Genomic DNA, 19,915 nt, shown 5'->3' with positions numbered 1-19,915 from the left:
AGAGGGAGCTCCAACTCTGAGTTTCACAGTCAGAGCAAGGCGACCACATTTAATTGTCCTTCTCCGGGTGTGTGTCCTGGTTCTCACCTAATGACAGTGTGTTTTAGAAAAATAAAGTGGAAGGACTCTGCATAACCAAACTGACATTTCACATACTTAATAATAAAAAAGGTCACACTTTTTTGATGAGGTGTTTGGACACACACCCGAATACCACTGCTTCACTTGTTGTATAAACACACAAGTACAGGTTCAGACCTGGAAAATATTCATGAGAATTATTACTATAGCTCCCTATTTAATTAAATACCAAAGCCATGGGACTTAAATAAGTAATAGATGTGTAATAATAGTAACGTGTGTGTGTGAGAGAAGAGTGTTTGATGTGTGTGAAGAGACAGAGAGAGAATGAGGAGATACAGTAGCTACTACTGCCTGTTACAGTCAGTCTCTATAATTCATTTACTCAGCCGCCAGCAGCTACCAGTAAAAAAATAAAAAATAAACCGGGGTTCCTTTTACGGGCCATTTGACGGTGAAGCTTTGACCCCGTGAATGTGCATCTCTGACCTGATTGAAACATAAGGCAGACCACTGACAGGATGCTTCATGCCCCCCCCCCCCCCCCACCCTCACTTGAATGCACTTACAACCGCTGCTCTACCTCACTTCACACATTTCCTTCAATTACTCCCCAAACCCCCCTGGGAGAGAAAATGTGTGGTCGTTTCGGTGGGCTTGGCCTGCCAGTAACTGCCCCTCAGGGATATGACGTTCCCCCTCAAATTCTTTGGCCGACAAGCCTCTGTCTCGAGCTGAAACACGCGTAGTCCGACTGAAGTCTTTGGCGTAGTCCGCGTTTGCAATGGCTTCAAGAAGAGCTTTGAATGTCTTTAGGGCACCATTTATTTAGCCCTGAATGTGAAGCACTACCTCTTGATGCTTTTTAAAAGGAATTCAGCTCATCTTCTATTTTTTAACTTGAGTTTTGAAATGGTGTCCAAGAGAGAAAAGGAGGTGGGGAAGAGTGAGTGTTGATTGAAAAGTGTCGGGACACTCTGTGTGTCTCGGTGATAACGACGCCGTGTCAGCAGTTTATCCACCAGGGACAACTTTGCCCTGAATACAAGCTCTGACATCTTCCCCGACCCTCAGCTCCGGGTCACGCAAATGGCGATGGCAAGGTGCCCCGAACCCTCGGCAGAGCGGTAATCGCTGTCTAAATTCAGCAAGGCGGCTGAATTGAATCTGTGTTCACGTTATTGCCGGCGATGTTACCGCTACTCACAATCAGAGGTCCATTCATGCCGTTATGTAATAATTTCAAGTATATTTATACACGTAAAGGCCATAAGGTGCATTTACGTAGTTGGCCACAGCAAGCTTTAGCTAAAACTTTGCTACGACTTATTATTTACTTCAGCTGGTGACTATGAGTGAACATGTGAACATGAATCCATTTAAATCTTACTGACTTTGTTCTGTAATAAAAATGGTGGCCATTTTAGAAAAACAGTAAGACAGCTAAATGATGGTAGATATAACATACCGTACATGCCTCTGGAAGCTAACCAAAGTATAGTAAGTATCTGCACAAGAAATTAAAATGGACGGCTTTTTTTCTATTCTCGTAGAAAGTTACTGTAAAATCCAGAGTGCATCTATAAAACATAATTGCTTCACTTTTGATTGGAGGATTTTTTCTTTCATCAACTCTTTTCAATGTCCCTTACGGTGCTCGAAGTGAGTGAACGTTTTTGCATTCGGAGAGAAAATGAACCTCTCAGCACTATAATTTGAACTTGGAGTGCTCTGTGATTTGAAAAGTTAGGATTATTACGGTGGCCGAGAAGGTTCAGACAAATACAAAAGCAACAACACAACCGCAAATGCCACAACGCAACACGAACGCCACAACACAAAATACAAAAGGCACATCACAACTGCAAATGCCACAACACAACACGAACGCCGCAACACGAAAATACAAAAGCCACATCACAACCGCAAATGCCACAACGCAACACGAACGCCGCAACGCAACGCGAAAGCGAAAACGGAAGTAGCTGCCCACGGGAGCGAGCGTATTTTGGAGGAACGCCCACGGGAGCGAGCGTATTTTGGAGGAACGGAGCTGGAGGATGGCAGATCGTTCAAGAAGTAAGTGAAACATGATTCCTTACTTTAACTGTAGCCGCAAGGAATCATGTTTCACTTACTTCTTAAACAATCTGGCATCCTCCAGCTCCGTTGTTACGTGCCTACTGGTTTTTGAACCTACTGGTTTGGCTACGCGTTTAGATGTTATTAAGAGAGTAATCCTACTTGGGCAATGTGCTAGAAAACCTGACAGAACTATGTATTTCACGCTACGCCACCAAAAACCAGTTGTCTTGGCTCACCCTGAACCAAAAGATGTTCTTGCCACTGACGATTTGCAATTTCATGATAAGTAGTGAAATCAGTAGCGGCATTTGACAGCTCGGTTGGCCGACGGCGTAGCGCCGCCGTCTTATAAAGTTTTGCTATTTTGCTCGACTGCGAGTTCGAATCCAGGTTGTGGCGATCTTTTAATAAACGTATGTTCTTTTATTTATTTCTTTATACGTGGCAGTGATGTAGTGCTCACTTATACAATCATAACCGCTGCATTGGATATGGGATACATTTTGAACATTTTCAGAAATATGTTTGCGACTGTGTGACGGATCAGGTGACCGAGGCAGACAACATCTGCCGCTGTCGGGGCAAAACAAACACGCACGCGTAGCCAAACCAGTAGGTTCAAAAACCCAGTCGGCACGTAACACCGGAGCTGGAGGATGCCAGATCGTTTAAGAAGTAAGTGAAACATGATTCCTTGCGGCTACAGTTAAAGTAAGGAATCATGTTTCACTTACTTCTTAAACGATCTGCCATCCTCCAGCTCCGTTCCTCCAAAATACGCTCGCTCCCGTGGGCGTTCCTCCAAAATACGCTCGCTCCCGTGGGCAGCTACTTCCGTTTTCGCTTTCGCGTTGCGTTGCGGCGTTCGTGTTGCGTTGTGGCATTTGCGGTTGTGATGTGGCTTTTGTATTTTCGTGTTGCGGCGTTCGTGTTGTGTTGTGGCGTTTGCGGTTGTGTTGTTGCTTTTGTATTTGTCTGAACCTTCTCGGCCACCGTAGATTATAGTCTTTCTCACTATCATTGTGGTGCAAAAAGCTTTTTCTCTTAGTTTTTTCCACTGCATTCCTTTCGTATAGCTTTTGATAATGATGAGTCATCTCTGAGAGAGGTCTACCCAGGTAGTTTGTCTTTGTTTGATGCACTTAAAATCCACTTAACATGTGTTGAATTACATCCTGTTGTGTAGTCCAGATATAATTAACTTTCCTTCAAATATCTTTTTTTACTCTTTCTCATACTGAACCTTTGTGTGCCACATGGGCTGCAACATCTAAACTTCTACTCTGTTCTGTGGTGAGTCAGTCTTGATTGGTGGACCTTCTTTACCTAAATTGCACCTAATTACCTTTATTTCTGACTCATTGACGTTGGCCTTTCAAAATGTGCGACCCTCGACTCAGCCCTAGACACTGTTGATTTTATTCCATTTTAATCCTCATTATTGGCTTTTCCTAAATGGTACCAGTCAAACGTGACGTTTAGAGTTTGGGGTCTGTTACTGATTGGACTGAAGTGAAACGACATGTGGCGGATACGGAACATGAGCAATTCTCCATCCCTCGCTGAGGAAACAGGTGAACCATGACCTCTACACTTTCAGCTCAATCCCATCATTCAGTGTTGCACTCGTGTGGGAGTTGAAACCTCCCATTTATCTGACAGAATCTTCTCCATAGAACCCGAAACTCCCAGAGACAACTGGCCGGGTGTTTCTTAGGCGTAATGCCTCATCTGACTGTGGAGATGACTGAATAACAGAAAGATCAAAATACAAATAACTAAACCAGACCGGCGATGTCACCACAGATGGACTAATGCTCTGGAAAGTGAGATAAAGGCCAAATGGAATTTGGCTACTCTTAAGTCCAATTTTTTGTATCAAGGCAAGGTGTTTGTTTGCGCTCTAACTGTTTGTTTCACTGGCTATAAACCCGGGCGACGACATTCCTGAAAATATGATTCACGGCGGTGTGAGTGGCAGGAAACATGACTGGCAAATGTGAGGAGCAATGTTTTCGTTTCAGCTCGCGAGGAGTGTGCGTTGTAGCATTAAATAGGCCACCGACAGAAAGCAGGGACCACATAAATCCCCCCCGATGTTTCGGAGGATACGAATAAAAATGTTTATTTGTGACCATGGATAAAAAAAGAAAGAAAGAAAAAAATGGCAGATAAAATCCTTAGTCAAGGAGAGTGGGCTGGAATTAACGTGCTGTCGGGTAAGCAGCAGCATGGATAAAAGAAATACCCTTGTCTGAGTCGAGGATGGCAGCAGATCCAGTTCTGTCACTGGATTTCAGGGTTTAGAGATTTCTCTCACAATAACATAGTGCAAGATAAGAGGAAGTTCATTAGGGCATCTGTACGTCTTGATCTCAGTTGTTTTTGTATTTTCTATTGAAGGTAGATTTTCACAGGATGTCTGGGTCAAGATCCAAATAACTGCTGCTTGGGAGCATCTGGGGCAGTTCCCTATACCTTTTACAGGGTTCTTAAAATATCTACACCCCATTCACCTTAGACAATTTGCCATCTATTTCTGCACTTGCTAAATGAAGTTATTGTGATTCATTGAAGGCCTCGTGCGCTCCTTTAAGTGTTTTATTGAAACAGTGAGGCGGCTGACAGGGAAGCAGTGAGAGGAATAAAGATGAGATCTGGAAACTAAGCAGAAACTGAGCTCCGTGGTGCATCTTTCCTTCTCAAAGACGTCGATATAGAAGCCTGTGGCATGTTTTTTTCTAAATGAGAGCCACTTGCCTGATGTCTGAACCCGAGTGTATTACCTAATAATTCATCCTCACTATTTAGGTACCCCACTGATAAGGAAACGTAATAACAGTGCTAACCATGAATGATAGCATTCTTGAATTGAAATTATTAAGAGCATCTAACAGTTATAGGAATTGAAAATGGTTCGAATTGTCAGAGCTGAAATATGTGATAATGTTACTCGACGAAATTTTGCAGTTGAAACCTAAGTCAATATGTTCCGACTGAAAGCGGTTGAATGGTCATTTAAAGTGATCACATCAACTGTCATGCAAGATGATGAGAGACCGTTGACCAGGAGATGATTGCAGTTGACGTCATTGGGTGTTTGGAAGTGCACCTGTTGCTTTAAATTCCCCAAAATGCACCCAAACAACCGCTTGGACGCCTCCGCTCCATCCTTGTTTTTGTTTTGAAACCCAATGTTGTTCTTTTGCAGCAGTGAGACCTGCCTGGTGAGAGCCAAAATGAAATAGAAGCTCCCTGTATTTTCTCTCAGGCAAAAACATTTCATTTTAGCGGTTGAAATGACAGGTGGCGCCGATGTTCGGTCACATCGACCGGCGCTGTTTAATATCAATTCCCTTTTTAACTGGAGGCGTCTGTACTGAGCCACAGATAATTCACGAGTTAAGAGAAGCTTCCCTCTGTAACACGGCTAAACAACAACAAAGGCTTTTGTTGTCCCAATAAATCCAACTCCATTATCTAGATTAGGTTAAGAGATTAAGAGGTGTCATTAATATCACCCGTCAGCGACCTTTTCCTAAATCACTGCCGGTTCTGTAGAGTTGACATTTAAACCCAATGCCCGCGGCGCCCCGCCATAGGAGCGCCAAACGACGCGCGTCCAACGAGGCGGGTCAATTATCGCCATCAGCGCGGTCGGGCCTTTGGAAATAAATGTTCAGTTTAGGAGAAAGAGACGAGGGCAATTTAAGCGTCACTTGACCCGAGAGTTAGGAGCTGGTGTGCAAGCGGTGCATGTCAATGAGCTGAACATTTTAAAATTAGACGGAAGTTTCCAGGGAGAAGGCAGGTGGAACCTCTCCTCAGACGCGATAATAATCATCCTCCAAAAAGGGACTCAGCTGGATACGCTAATTACAGTTTTCTCCAATGCCACTGTATCGTCGTCATGTTTCTATAATCCCTGACAGGCCCTCTGTTAATTAGGGTCATTAACGAGACGTCAACCGGCAATTCTCTGCACAAATCCTTCGCCCTCCGGCGGTTAATCCTGTCAAAAGGCCGAGAGGGTAGAAGAAAGAAACGCTGGCTCCCATTGTCAAAATGCCATTGTGGCGCAAGATAACGAGAAGCCCCTGAGTGGTCTTGACGATGTCGCCGTCGCGTCAATTAAAGGCGTCCCTCTGTTGATGCACACGCGCCGCTCACTGTCGTACCCGAGAGAGAGCGCTGCGACACTGAAGGACTTGAAGCGCTCCGGCGGAGAGCCTCGAAGGGCCCGGGGCCGCAATCGCACAAGTGGGGGGGGGGGGACAAAACGAGACAATCAGAAGGGGGGCGGGTTACTTGCACTTCTTTACCGCTAATTAGCTGAGTAACCGCAGTACAAGCACGCGGGCGGAGTGAGCTTTACTCACATTCCGAGGCCGTCGATCCAATTAGTGAGCCGGGGAAAGCCCACCGTGCCTGCCGGGGGTCCCACTGAGGGCCTGCGACTTTTGAAAAGCCCTGCTTTCCTTCTCAGCTGTTCTCTCTGTGCGGGGGGAAAACTGTGCAACGCAAGAACAATAAACAACATATAATTCCACCGCAAGGCTAAATATTACCGGCCAATTACGACCACCGGGGGATTCGGGTAAATACTTTAACTCGTGCCTTGGTTCCGACTCGCCGTCGTAGCATCTCGCTCGATGATAGGCCGAGTCACCTGCGACCTGCCGCTGATCAACGGGAGCGCACGAGGTCAGGTCCCACGCTGGGATGATTGTCGTCGCAATCACAGAAGCCTGGAATTATGCGAGGAATGAACTTGGCTGAGGCGCGCCTCGGTTTGCGGGCCTGGCACTAAAATGCTCATTTGCTTCCCGTTTTCATGTCTGGTTCCGTTCTTCTCCTCTCCCGTCTGACACTTTTGGAGCGAGAGAGCTCCATTTTAACGGGCGACAGATTTGCAGATCCCGCCTTGGCACTCTGCCCCGAATGGCGGATCATGGATCCTTCGCCGAACCCGCGGAGCCTTTTGTGACTACTTTCTGTGCGGGGACAGACTCTCATTTTTGATTGGTAAGGCAGAGAAGGCTGTTGAGTTCTGTTTAACGCGACCTTGACGAGTATTTCTTCTTCTATTCTGAAGCCATTTGATGAATACACCTGTCTTCTCATTTTGAGTGAAAGGGTTTTTAGCAAACTGTTAAGCACAACTGCTCAGGTTTAGAATGAGCACAATATGTTCTAATAACTCCCTTCTGTGTTCAGAAATGAAGAGTTTGATCACACTGTGGTTCCAGTTGAAAGCATAGCGAGAAATCGAAGCTTCATTTGAATGTTTTCAACATCACAGCAGCGTGGTGCCGTCAAACGGCACAGCTCCAGTAAACACACCACTACTTTACTCCAGCAGGAAACCCAGACTGTTTGTGGAACAAAACAAATGGATTTGGGTGCACTGGTGGCACGTGCCTTCCCTGCCTTTAACGCAGACCAACAGAGATGAGACCCGCTCGATTCTGGCTCACTTTCACCCACTGTATTGTAAAGATCACCCCTGGGGGGCAAGTACCTCTTCAGAGGCTCCAGTAGTCCTGCAAATGGTGCGATGCCACACGTCATTTCCTCGTTTGTTTATTCTGGACTAGCGCAGCGCGGCACCCTTCCCAAAACCTGCTCGCCTGGAACGGGTTCGGCAGATGGAGGTCACCCCCCCCTCCCCCCCCTCGCAGCCGCCCACCCTCCAGAGGAGCCAGAGGACGATCGAATGAGCGGTCCGTCGAGGGGAAATCGAAGGACATACATGCAGACTTCTATTTTAGCCAGCTGGATATTGTGTATGCTGCACTGAGATCAAATGCAGGCCCCTGAGGTTCTGTGTGTGTCAGGAGGGAACACAGCGTCCGTGAGATAACCCAGGGCTGACAGTCCCTCAGCTGATTCCATCACAAAAGGCAATTTTACCTGTGCATTATCATCTTGAGATATCAACAGGCTGCCAGGTCCGCTCATTTAAATGATGCCTGCCCTCCACCTGTGCAGTGGCATGCTGTCACTGCAGGCAAACCCCACCAGCTACCGCTGTCACTGCTCTGCCTCCATGATAATATATCAATTACTTTTTAATAACAGATGGATAAGCCATTCATAATATGATGAAGCTTTTGAGCCGTAAGCCAAGTCAGACCAGGCCGGTGGAATAAAATGAGCACACATTCAATAATATTAAAGGGAAATATCAATATTGAAAAAAAAAATAGATACAAGATAATAGATAAAAGTTGTAATAAGATATTTAAGACTATTTTATGGCAGAGTTCTGCAGGCAAGATTGTCAAATAATCAAGAAGATTTTGAAGTATATTATAAAGTGGCCCCCAGTGTAGATATGGATGTCTTCCTGCAGCACCTTTGAATCATTTGAAAGTTTTGTCTAATTGAGGAAAGTGATGATTTGGGACAAAGCGTTTTGACTTGCTAGATGTCCCTGTTGCTGCTGGTGCATCACACTGAATGCAACACGCCTGGCTTACTTTACCAGCGGGTTGGATCCTGGCGTCTGAGGCTGTGTTCCTGTTTTCTTCCCCCTAGCTGCATGCTCCGTATTAAATCCCATTCTGCTCTGAGCGCCATCTTTTTCCTGATTTATTAGAAGATACAGCGGGTGTCACTCGCTCCGTCTGCGTGGCCCCGGGCGGACGTCGTCCAGCTCCGAAACAAGCCGAGCGGGGCCTCCAACTCGATTTAACCCTGGCACTCAATTTCACAGTGGTCTAATCTCTGGCGTCAGGTGATGATGGGCAGCTCGATCTTGTGAAGCTACACCCTTGGTGCTACATTTTGGTGTCACCGCGGAGCTGAAGCAGATGGGAGAAGAGGGGGGGAGGGGGGGGGAAGAGGAGAGAAAGGAGTTGGAGGGGTCACAGAAAGGTCAACAAGGGCATCTCAGGCCTTGGCTTTCTTTGGACCGGGCACCCAAGAGACCCGGCGTACACAATGCAGCACGTCGGTAGCAATTGACGGAGGGTGCACTGCGACAGCCACCTTTTTTAAATATAAGGAATGCTTTCAATTAAAGCACGCTTTAGAGCCGCCTAAGCGGGATTAATGCTGCCGGGCTTCATCAGTGAGTGCACGCGCTCCGGGGAAGGATTAGGGGCTCATTGCACAGTTTTAATCTCTGATACGGATTATGACTCTGGGTTTCTACGAAAGGTTCACCACTCTCCGTTGCAGCGCCGGCGCTAGTGGATGTCTGTTGCGCTCAGAATGCTACGTGGTTACTGTTTAAATTTGTTGCGTTGTAAAAAATAATAAATAAAAGGGGGATTCTTTCTTGAAAGCAATGTCATGAAGAGAAATCCCTCGAGCTTCTTCTCCACCTGACACAATGTGCCAAATCGTGGGGAAGGAGTGCGAGAGATGAGACGTTGTCACCTTTAACCTTTCTCCAGCGCTTATCAACACGTTCACACACTCAGATCTGGGAGGTGGGCACCACCATCAACCTCCTGACCAAGCTTTTGATCACTCTACTGTTACCGTCTCTACTACAGCTTTTCCTCCCTGGCGCCGGGCGGCTCGGCCCGTGTTTTGCCTCGTTGGGTCAATAGTTGCTTAAGCTGCAGGGAGCGTTTTTCATTTTGTCTCCACCTGCCGAGGTTTCTGCTGCCACAAACGTCCCGTAACCGGCCCACTTTTTTTTACCGCGCGGACTCCTAGGTCACGGTCTATTTCCTGACCGCTTATAGAGATTTGCTGGTTCGGTGGATGTGTATTCAACAGGCTTTTAGTGCATGCTGGGCCACTGGCTTCCACAGCAGGGGTAGAAGGCTTAGCTAATGGTCTGTTTGCTAAGCCAAAGCATGGATGACATGTACAGCGATTGCCTTACAGTACCTGCAATGAATGTTATTAGTTAGCTGGTTACTGTGCAATTGTAAAAAGATTTGTAGGTTTGTAGCGACATTCATGGTCCCAAGAGGTTGACGCCCTCATGTACGTACATATGCAAACGCACAGACCGGGCTCGCTGTAATAATTGACGTCGTATTTTCAAAACCTGCAGCTCATTGTGTAACTAGCGCCTGTCCACTATGCTGTACATTGGAAGTATTTAAACGCGATACTGAGTGGAACTCCTTCCCTCTTTCTATCATGGATCAAGTCCAAACAGCAAAAACTCAAATTTAATGACAACGGAGTTGATGAGTTATTTGGGCATCAGTGGTGGTGAAATGTGTGTAGTGACTAGTGCGCTGCAGCAAAGCGTGAAGTACCTATCCTGTGGTACGAGTGCAGACTGCAACATTCCCACTGCTGATGCTATGACTGTTTCAAATTAGCCTGATGCCAATAGTTGTAACGCAGCGAGGAGTGTAACACCTACTGGAATGGAATGTGAACACTGAGTCGGAGATGCGCGTCTTTATTTCATCTTTAGTAATAATGCTGCTTAATGTGTAACTTGAAATGATTTCGTGTTTGCTCAACTGAAAAAGTGTGATCCTTGTGGCAAAAAGCCTTTTGGCTCGTCTCCGGCTCAGATGACTGCTGTCATTTCACCAGGAGGCTTATGTGAGGAAACACGCGTTATGAATTTTCAGAAGTGAATTTTCACCGCAAAACATTTTGGTAAACAATAGGCTCGCTACATCAGCACTTTGTCCATGTCTTCATGTCTGAGTACAGCCCACTGAGCTACCAGTTCAGCAGAGCTGATAACGGCTATACCAGAGTATAGTCGTTATTTTGGTTTCATCAAGTGATTCAATTTGACTCAAACATTCAATGCCAAGAAATCAACCTTGATAATCCTCCATATTCCCAAGATAATTTTTTATATTTCTGCGGTTAAAATGTATTCCAAAGGTTTTTGATGTTCAGGTTGAGGTTTCGGTCACATGCACAGCATGCATGTGTGTCATTAACATGAAAGGTGGCTCTCCCACACTCCGTACGTTCCCACTGCACTTGTCAATACAGATGTTTTGCCCTGACAGGTCTTTTTTGTATTCATCCCACGTCCTTTCCTTCACTCCTACACACACACACACACACACACACACACACACACACACACACACACACTGCGCGCGCGCAGGTTGTTTTTCCAAACCTGGTTTCATTTCAGTTCGTCAACTGCTCAAAATATTTTAACAATGAAAAATAAACAAATCTTCCAGCAAGTCACTGACAATTACTTTTACCTATCTGAGGTTTTCTGAGGCAGCCTTCCATACCATGGGGGGTGTAAATGAACACAGTGGATTAGCCACTTATACTATGTCTACATGGAGCGAGCAATAATCTGTAAGATATATTACTGTCAGTGATGCTGCTGTTCAATCCCTCAGGGATCACACACATGTGCACAAACACTCGCCGGCATAGGGGATGAGCGACACAGCTGCTTGGGAGAGACAGAGGAGGCTGGGGATTACTAAGGGTTACCCGCTCTGTGTGTGTGTGTGTGTGTGTCCTAGGACCAAATGTCCTCACAAGAAGGGGAAAGATCTATAGATGCAAAGGTTTGCTAGTCCGGGCCTTTTCTTTCTTTGTCGCTCTCACTTTCTCTCTTGCACTTATTTGTGCGTAACCATCCATCAGTGATATTTACTGCACGGGGCTTCAGCTATAAACACCTGATGAGATGAAATATTGATTTGCCTTCCAGACTCTCTCTCACACACACAGCACCTGCCATCCAAATAAAGCTAACCCCACCACCTATTTTACAGCTCCTGTGTACTTTTAAGTCGCAGAGTATGCAGTCGAAATGTTTCGTGTGGTGACTTCACTACTTCATCCTTGCTTTATCTTAATTTTCCGTATTTCTCATCGAGCAGATGGCTAGAGAGTAGAGCTGCAACTAACGATTATTTTAATAATCGATTCATCTGTCGATTATTTGTTCGATTAATCGATGAATCGGATAAAAAAATAAAAAATGTAAAAACATTAATTTCCAACCCTTTATTGAAAAATAGAACTGACTGTGCACTTCTTAAATATCTTTTGCACTAACAGATTGCTCCTTGAACATCCCTAAGTAAACAAATAAAATGGACTAACACAAAAAACATACACACATTGCATGATGTATACTTTACAGCCGCCAAATTAAATATATTAGGCACAAAATCATGAATCATCCCCGTGGTGCTCCCGTGCCAGGCCATGTCGCTTTTGCATATCTTACAATCAGACATGTCAACCCTCCCGAATTTCAAAGCCCCTCCCGAAAATATCCCGGACCGACCTTTCTCCTGATTTCCACCCGGACATCAATATTGCTGCACCACCCGTCACTGGGCGCGCTGTTTCAGACCGAACAATAATAAAGGTTACACCTTGAAGTCGAGCGCGGCGATTAGAACGTAAAACTACTGGCGCTGCAAAGAAAACCGCAGCACCCCCCCCCCCCCCGTTGCCCGCTAGGACCCGCACCCCCCATTTCAGTGTGAAATATTTAGGTCGCATTGGCTTCTCTTCCTCCGCATGTTTCAGAACAGTAGTACGGGTCTCTCCGATGTTCTGCTGCGCGAGCGCTCAACTTTTTTTTCTCAGCTCTGCGCGGCGCGCGCAACTTTCTTTTAAAACTCAAACATAATAGTCGCGCGACACAACGAATCGATAATGAAATTCGTTGCCAACGCTTTTAATAATCGATTCTAATCGATTTCATCGATTCGTTGTTGCAGCCCTACTAGAGAGGGTTACGGTTGGAGGGTTAGAGATGCATGATTTCATCCAGAAGACTGCTTTGACTGTTTACGAGGGAACCGTAGTGGACCAGGTGGAGGTTACTGGGGAATCAAAGGCTGATATCATTTGAGTTTCTTTTGTGGATTTGGTCTTTGGTCTTTTGGCTGTGCTGCAGGTCTGGAGAGAGTCCCGTTCACTCACAGCAGTTAGGTGTTTGCTTGCTTTGCCGACGACACTGTCCTCCTGTAGTCTACCAGCTGTGCTCACCGATGGCCACTGGAGCACTCCTTGTGGTTGTATGTGATGTGGATCAGCACCTCTATGTCTCATTCAGAACAGAGTGGGCGGAGGAAGCTCCCTGTGTTGGAGTTGTCCTGCACAGACTGATCCAGGACATGTTGGTGGATCCCCCAGCAGGGTGAAAAAATTGTGAAAAGCTTTCTGGCAGTTAAATTGAATACAAAATGCAGCCCTTATTTTAGTTGAAACCAGAAAAGAACCTTTTTTCATTATCAGAGAATATACTATGTATGATTCATCCAGTTACAAAAAATAGAAAAATGACAGATATTGTTGATATTAATTAACTGAAGTTTGTTATTTGATTCGACATTCAGTAGTTGATTCAACTGCTAGGCTGAATATGGAACTACGTCCCAGTGCAAGTGAGACATTATTTGGTTGTTCCGGACCTTCGCATAATTAATTTAATTCCCTTGTTCTACGGGAACAATGCTTTCCGTCTAATATCCGTCCCATAATGTGATCCTGGCGCCTAGATTGAATTTGAAGGCCACTTTATGAAAACGGAGCCAGTGCTGGATATTCAGCCTCAAATTGAAGTCTGCCTGTCCTTGAATGGTAAAAGCCGGGCATAGAGTCAGTTGGCCGCTGATGCTGTTCTGTGGTGGAAAAAGGATGTTATTTTGGGTGCAGACTCCCCATTATGCTGGTATCTGACACCAGAGCTAGTGTGATGAGTCCATCTGGACTCCCATTGGAGGAGTCCACTGGCCTGGGACAAGCCTACACCGGTTTTAGCGAGGTATATATGTGTATCTGAAAGGGGCACATTGTTATTATGTGTGTGCCTCTCTGAATGGATCCATTTGAAATATAGAGATACTCACATATTGATTAGATGCTTAAGCCATTGTGAGCTTTTCCTCAGTTGCTTTTTTAAATGCTAGGCTTTGATGCAGGATCAATACTGCCAGTAGAGACGTGGTAAACACTCTTTCCCTAACACATGCTGCTTACATGACAAGTCCCAATGCTGGGTCCACAGGTCCTGTGAAGAGGGACTCATTAAGCTGCATTCTATCTGCTGTAATTCACTCTTTGCGCAGTACAAGCTGTACAAACATAGCCATGTTTACTGTTATTGTTACTCTTATTGCCTCGCCACTTAAAGACCCCACTGAGACTGTGAAGTTTTATTCCCCTCACCTTCTTCGGCCCCTGAGTTTGTGTGAGACACATACTGCCTGCAGACTTAATTGCTGCAAACTCAATGTTTTCATTTGTGTTGCCAATAAAAGTAGAAGTAAGCTTCTGTTCAAGGAAAAAATAATATTCTTTTTCATGTACAAAAATATTACTGATGGGCAGAGCTCACTTTTATTGGAACAAGAAGCACATGAACCCTAATCAATCACCAGTGGATGGGTACTTTTCCTTACAAAGCCTTTCCCTCAATAAATAGTAAGTTTAGATTCATCCCTCCTCTGCCCACTTGAAGAGGAGGATGCTGTTGGGGCGTGTGCGCTCTCCTGGGCGTTGTATTGTGACACCAATAAGGCAGACTGTTGCTCTGTAATGAGCTGAGAAACTGCATCCCACTCTGGTTCCCTGGTGGCTGGAGTGTAACGGGCCCTGTGCTATTTTTGACCAGACCTGAAAATGTCCATTGTGCTGCGACAGGAATGGGGGGAGGAAAGCAGAGCCATATGCTCGGGTCAGCTGAAAAGCTCGGCGGTGGGTTGTGTGTTCTGAGACAACGTGGCCCGTTTGTCCATGCAGATTTTTCCAGGCATGACAAGGACATTTTCCCGCTCTTTGCGGTTTTGTATTTTCAATACCACACTGTTGTTTGGAGGGTTGTGGTGCACCAGGCAATTATCTTCAAGTGGACTTGACAGTGGGCCTTAATATTTATAGTATGCTGGGCACTTGTGTACCTTAATACCATCGGGCGCCCAAAGAGTGGGTACATTATTCTATCTTCTGCCGATATTCATTAAATGTTGATGCATTGTACAATAGGGTTTATTTTGTAAACTGGTCACATTCTGGATGTAACCTGGCATCTGTACAAAAGTTATTGTTTCCTGAATGTCAACAGAGATGCCACCCCCCCCCCCCCCCACTCTGTTTTCATTTTGGACATTTTGAAAGTTGTTATTTATAGACTCGCCTGCGTTTAAGGCCAAATCGGAGTTTGAGCGATGTCTGCAGAAGGCCCAGATATGAGAGCCTTCTCCCTGCTGAGGCGAGGCTCTGCATGTAGCCTAAGCGAGGACTGCAATCTGTCTTTTCAGTCCTCTTCGCTCGCCACAGATCAGCAGCTCGTGGCGGCCGGTGGGATATGGTGGGCGAATGAAACCCAACAGCTGATGTTTTTTCATGATGCAATCCCAGCATAGAGTGGGTAAGCACATCAGCAGCAGCTCAACAGCCTCTTTTATAAAGTTATTTACTCAGCAGTCCAGCCTGTGGGCGCATGTGCATGACTCCACGGCACAGACGAGGATCACTGCACGCAAGGGACGCAACCTGTTATCTCCAGTAGAGAAAGAGGGCTCCCGAACAGCCGAGGGAAAACAAGTGGAGAAATTGTTGTAATTGTAAAACTAAAATGAACCAAGATGTTTTTTTTGGTGTCTGTTTATTTTTATTCAGTGGCAGCTGTTGCTGTTCATTTGATCCGGGTTGGCAAATGTAAAATGCATCATTTAGCTGGAGGATTGTTCTGCAGAATTTAATTTTTAACATTTATCAAATGACTACTGGTAATAGGAAAGGCCACAGAAAACCGTCACTTGATGCTGCAATTCCCCTCAGCTAAACAGAGCGTTACGAAGCCATTCAACTCCTCTTTGCTTTTTTTTTTTTCTTACAGACCGCAACTTTTCTGTTTTTGGACAGTCACACGGCTCTCACAAGGAATCTGTTTTTGACATTTCCGATAAATCCTTTACTCCCTAATGAACAGACAGACACAGGAGGTGGTAGTTAGTGACTAGCATCTAGCTGCTAAAGAACCAGATTTCTATATATGATAGAGTTGATGTAGAACAAAACAGAGTGAAAAGATGGTGATGTGGCAGATAAGACATCTTTGTAAGAGGATTCTATGTCAATATGGTGTTTTACCTTAGAATGAATAGTGTGTGCCTCAGAGTATAACACTTTCAAAGTGGCAGTGTTCTTCTAAAATATTCAGTCCTGCAAAAATACGAAAAACAAGCTTCAGCAAAGCTCTCGTTGGAAACTAGATTAATTGGCATTTTTTCCTCCCCAAGCAGCAGAGCAGCATATGACAAAAACACCAAGTGTACCCAGTCATGGCTTCGCAGCGCAAAGGTTTCCAAATGCCATTTTGATATGCAGTGTTTCCTCCTGCCAACGAGTATGAGCAATTAAAGCAGGAAGAAAGGCAGAGCTCGGAAGAAATCACACGGCCATCAAAAAATAAGCAATTAACACCTGTTCTCCTGGCTTGGCTCGCCATTCCTGGCTCACCAATAATTATTATCAAAACCCTCACTACCCCATTAAATCCCAAAGTACAAGCATATACACACACATGTGCTTTTTCTGCCTGTCTCTCTGACTAACTTTAAAAAAAATCAAATAACACAATAACAACACAGAACGTGTTATTTATACTCTAAATAATCCGTCAGCTCTTCTTCACACACACACACACACACACACACACACACACACACACACACACACACACACACACACACACACACACACACACACACACACACACACACACACACACACACACACACACACAAAATGTATGAAGACCTCTCTGCTATTCCTGCACTTTCCATTACAGAGCAGCAACATGGTGCATTTGCTGAGGCACTTCACTTAGAGACAGAAAGGAATACGCTCGCTCTCTTTCGAGTAGAAGTTTGCCAGAGAGGTGGAATAAGGGTTCACGGAATGGACCATATGGAGTGTCTGGACTGTCTGGTGTGTGTGTGACTCATATCCGAGGTTGCCATTTTGTGATGGAAAGGAAATTGTAATCAGATTGAGAGCCCTTATTTCCCTAAAAGAATAGAAGTGAAACATAAAAGTCCTTGAAGGTAAATGGACAAAATGCCAGGGGGAGTGACTAGCGCTAACAGTAGTTCACCAGCTAATGTGGAGCAGTTTAGAGCACGTCAGGATGCATTTCAGTGTTCCTCCCCCTGCAGCAACTGAGCCAGGCTAGCTGTCAGGCTAGCTGTCATTCAAGGCTAAGCCAGGCTAACAGGTGTGCTTCAAATATTTATGCTAAGCCAGGCTAATAGGTGTGCTTCAAATATTTATGCTAAGCCAGGCTAACAGGTGTGCTTCAAGTCTGTATGCTAAGCTAGGCTAATAGGTGTGCTTCAAGTCTTTATGCTAAGCCAGGCTAACAGGTGTGCTTCAAGTTTTTATGCTTAGCTAGGCCAACAGCCTGCTGGATGTAGCTTCATAATTTCCTTCCAACTCCTTTAACATGGTCATTAAACTTTTGGACAACCTCCAGCTCTACGAACTTGCAGCATCAGTAGATCCACTCAAATCGTATTTTGTGGATTTCTGGCCTGAAAGCTGATGTGTTGCAGTTGGTTTAACAACATCCTTTTAACACAGCGGACTTTAAGTGACGGAATGAAACTTTCAAAAGGAACATGAACACTGTCCTCCGGTGGGCCTCGGCTATTACGATTCCTTTGACTTCAGTAAGCTGGCCACTTTATTCCATTTGTTTATGTAATGTTTTGAGCAGCCATTGAAGGATCCTCCTTTTCTCTTAAACACCTAAGACTTTACTCCCCCAGTGACGCCCACATGTTTATCTGTTAGACATTTCAATACAATGATGGATATACTGTATGTGGATGTAGATGAACAGTTTATAAATATGTGGACATACGCAGAAAAACAGAGAGAATACGAAAGGGACCCTTGTTTTTTGCTGGCCAGTTGAAGCTTGGAAAATAGCGCCTGAATTTCCTTTCAGAGGAGACATGATTTATTTAAACCAGTTTACACGAAGGAGCAACATCACACAGTTCGCCACTCTTCTAATTCTTCCTCCTTTTTTTAAAAGGAGGGATTTCTTCCATAAAAAACAAGCTCTAAATAAAGACTTGCAAGCCCTACTTTTTATATCTGTCTTGTGCTGCTGCGGCGTCACTCTGCTCCCTGGAAGATAAGTTCTGTTTCAGTTGTAATGCATGATTAAATGAGACTCGCCTACCAGGGAGAAGGCAATCAAAACAAAAAAACATGCAGATTTACAAGAGGAAGCACAGAAACATAGCAGGGTAACAGACGTGTAAGAAGAAAATTAAATGTGTTGTCTCACTCAGTGACTCTTGCTGTAATGTTCACATTTCTCATTGTGTAGACTTTCTGGCCGACTGTAAACCTGTCATGCTCGGTGGCAGATGCCATCAGCGGACTTGGCGAACTAACATCCATCTGTTCGTGGAATTTGCCTTTTGAGTGTTCTCCAGTGTCCATTTTTGGCGAGAAAAACAACTAAAAACACACAGTTGGCTTGTTGTGGACAGAAGCAGCTGTATTGTGTCATCATGGCTGTGAAGGGAGGAAAATGTAGAATCCAAGTGTGGCTCATATAGGAAATAAAAACTAGGACATCTCAGCCTTTCACAATTATTTAAAAAATCACAAAAGTGAAGGCTATTTTGATCAAAATTAAGTAAAATAAAATATACGTTAGAATTGAAGCAGTCAGATGTTCCAAAGTAAATTCTCCCAGTAATTCAATTACTTTTAAGAGAAACAATAGTTCCCTAGTGCAGTAAGTCCCTTAACTTTATTAAGTCTAAATCTATATCGCGTCAGCGTTTCTTTAATTGCTTTTGACAAACTATTAGCTGTAGTTGTTTTACTTTTTTCTCCTGGACCATTTTGTGGTGCGAGTTATTTCCATCATAGCTAAAAACGTCTGCGGGGAAAGTGTCAGCTTTAGGTGTCATTCCTCAGAGATGGCAGACGCTTCCAATTTCTCTGCTGTCAGCTTCAATTGACCAGAATGCACTGCACTAAGGCACACACAGCCGCGAGAAGTTCAGAGCCTCGAGTCCCTCTTCTCCACACCAACACTAACGCTAATGCTGCTGCTGTGTGAATCCTCTCTCCTTTCCTATATGTAAAATCTGGTAATTAGTGAAGACACTTGTGTTGTTGACACCGTGTCCCCCTCTGTGACATGCCTCCAAACACCAGACACACGAATAAACACAACAGGCTTTCTGACTAATTATGCTTTTTTATTTTTCTATCAGTGCCACTTATGAGCTGAGTCTGACTGTGTATCTTTAAGAATGCGCTGCAGCAAAGAATTGGGTTATTTGTCCTCAAATGGCATTGTGTTTGGAGGCTTAGTTTTGAAACTGCTACAATGAATATATTTTATGCGAAAGAGATCCAATGAACGTGTATAATGTGGAGGACATTGCTGCTATGAACCCATAGAGAATCTTCCGTTCTCCCGTAACATCTACTTTTAAAAAGAAGCAAAAGCTCCACCAATAAGCCTCTCACCACTAAACACCTTAAAGTCCCAGCCCAACAAAGAGTAACGGTCCACCTTTGCAAGTCCCATAGGCAGCGAATGAAAGGGAATTTAAAAAGCAATTATAAAACTACTAGGGGGAAAGCACATCTTTACCATCTGAGTGATTTGGCCGTCTGCTTTTATTTGTTCCCTATAGTTCTTCCTAACGGGAAAGTCATTTATTTTCATGCAAGTTATGGTGGAATTTTTGTATTAAACCAATCAGGCTTTTATACACTGTTTCTTGTTTTCCCCCAATTCAAGCTTGTTTACTTACAAATTCACAACATG

The 19,915-nt window shown here is 44.6% G+C and overlaps 1 protein-coding gene across 1 annotated transcript in view; it reads left to right on the top strand.

Moving 5' to 3' along the window:
• Positions 1-19,915, top strand: part of cfap221 (cilia and flagella associated protein 221) — a 57,891-nt gene that overhangs the window by 16,460 nt on the left and 21,516 nt on the right. The gene's annotated exons all lie outside the window — the stretch shown is intronic.

Source organism: Pungitius pungitius, chromosome 3 (assembly GCF_949316345.1).
Source record: "Pungitius pungitius chromosome 3, fPunPun2.1, whole genome shotgun sequence".
NCBI classification, from domain to species: domain Eukaryota; kingdom Metazoa; phylum Chordata; class Actinopteri; order Perciformes; family Gasterosteidae; genus Pungitius; species Pungitius pungitius.
The sequence above is the reverse complement of the archived record's forward strand: the minus strand, read 5'-3'. Positions and strand labels throughout refer to the sequence as shown.